This window comes from Opisthorchis viverrini (assembly GCF_000715545.1).
Source record: "Opisthorchis viverrini unplaced genomic scaffold opera_v5_9, whole genome shotgun sequence".
NCBI lineage: Eukaryota > Metazoa > Platyhelminthes > Trematoda > Opisthorchiida > Opisthorchiidae > Opisthorchis > Opisthorchis viverrini.
The window spans coordinates 1,277,792-1,279,826 of record NW_008751665.1 but is presented as its reverse complement, the minus strand read 5'-3'; positions in this window follow the sequence as shown (position 1 = coordinate 1,279,826).

Here is a 2,035-nt window from a genome sequence, read left to right as displayed (position 1 = left end):
TTGGTTGTTGATCCGTTTGGCGAGTTTGGTACTTTGATTTCTAACGTTTTACCACCAATCGAAATGACATTGTCGGTGCATTGACTTAATGCCTTTGATCCGTTCAGTTGTGGAGTGCGTCTTCGTTCCGAAAAGTGTCCTGGCTGGTCCCATCAGCGTGCTGTTGTTGAATCACTCTACTTGTCATTGTTCACACTACGTTGGGCCTGGCTTTCCGGAACAAATTTTCTCAAAATTCTTTGATTCTCCATCTAGTCTTTAGCTTCAAACTGACACTGTTCAATTTATTCAGCGTTACTCTTCTATGCTCTACCGTATGTACCAAAACGGGCATTGAGAAAAGTTTTATTGAAACATTCTTCACTCGATTGTGCCGAAGGCTCTGTGAAATGTTCCAAACTGATATATTGTGGCTTCGACTTTCTGAGCTTGATCAGACATTTCTGTACTTTTAACCTTCCAATTAAGGAAACCCGTATCGGATATTGCCTGGTTACTCATAGTACCCAACACGTTCCGATCAACCCTCCTTACTCATTTCTTTTTCTTTTCTGTTCACCACACATCTGTTTGGAACAAGTCTTCAGTCCACCGTTTTGAGTCGCTTTTAGTTCTTCAATGTAATCACTACGACCCGTCCGGTTGATCTACATCAATCATTCATCATTGTATAAGGACAGAGCTCTGTTGCTAGGAAAGCTGATGGCTGCTAGTATGTTCGTTGTTTCATCTCGTGTACCACAAGTAAGCCTCCAACTGGATTGCCTATCTGTTATGAAGAGGTAATCATTGCTCAAAACCCCGTGCGCAACATTATCATCAGATTGACTTTCCTCTCAGCCTGACATGGTTAGCATGACTAATCCACACCAAAGGAGGTATTCTAGTTCACTTTCATCCTTATAAAAACCAAATGGTAAGACATATTGTTGGCCATCCCAAGATTTGTCCATCGGGGCAAGACATATTGTTGGCCATCCCAAGATTTTTCCATCGCGGCCAACAGACCATCAACTATGCACCCGGATTTTCCGATCTTAATTGATGAAAATGCTTGCGCATGAGCAACGTGGCTGGTTTACTGTACACCCTAAGGGACGACCCATCGTCTCTCATGTCTGTGCCTGGTGAAAATCCGGAATGGCGGATCTCCACTTTCGTGAAGTCTAACCAGAATGATTTTGCCGGGACAGGAGGGAAACTACCCAAACAAGAGTGCTACGATAAAAAGTTCACAACTGCTATAACCATTCAGAGACAAACTGGTTTTTGATAGCAATTATGTGAGGAAAGCAGAGAGTAAAATTCTACTACAAGACAAACGTTGAGCTATGGAACACCTACCCAAGATTTGTTGGGTTAGTGGTGTTTTCAAGTGCTCATAGGATCCCAGTGTAAAACCCATGTGTGCGCCCTCTTAGTCCAAGCAATTGTCATTCATTTGTAAATGAGTGTATTTCACGAAAACGGTCCAGTTTGGGTTCAAGTAGAACACAAAGTTGATAGAAACTCGGGGACTGCGCCTACCTGATGAGCCCAAAGAAGGGCGAAACCGGTCGTGGGCTGTCGAAGAATTTTCAGCAACCTTGTGAGCAGTTTACTTTATGTCATTCAACTCCTCTTGAGAAAACTCTCAGTTTCATGGTCGCGCGATAGTTCGTGCCGTCGATAACAACCCAGCGCTAATACACTGGATTTCCACTTCCCTCTTTGTCCGTGACAAAATGGCGCAAAATTCACCAGCGGCAGTCATAGCCACCCACCCGCCACACACAAAGACAATCACGACACACGCATTGGTCAGTGGGGCATCCTGATTGATTCGTTTAATATTTGTGCTGGGCTGTATGACTAAGTTCCACACTTATCCATCTAGATCTTCATGAACAGAATCCTTGTACAGTCAACCCTACCGCAATTGGGAACCACAGTTTTGTTCACTGGTTTGTCACATGAATCGCCTAATCAGTTTGCAGTGTCTGATCCACCCTTGTTCCACGAATATGCAATGACTACCGCACCAAAGTCGGGCGAT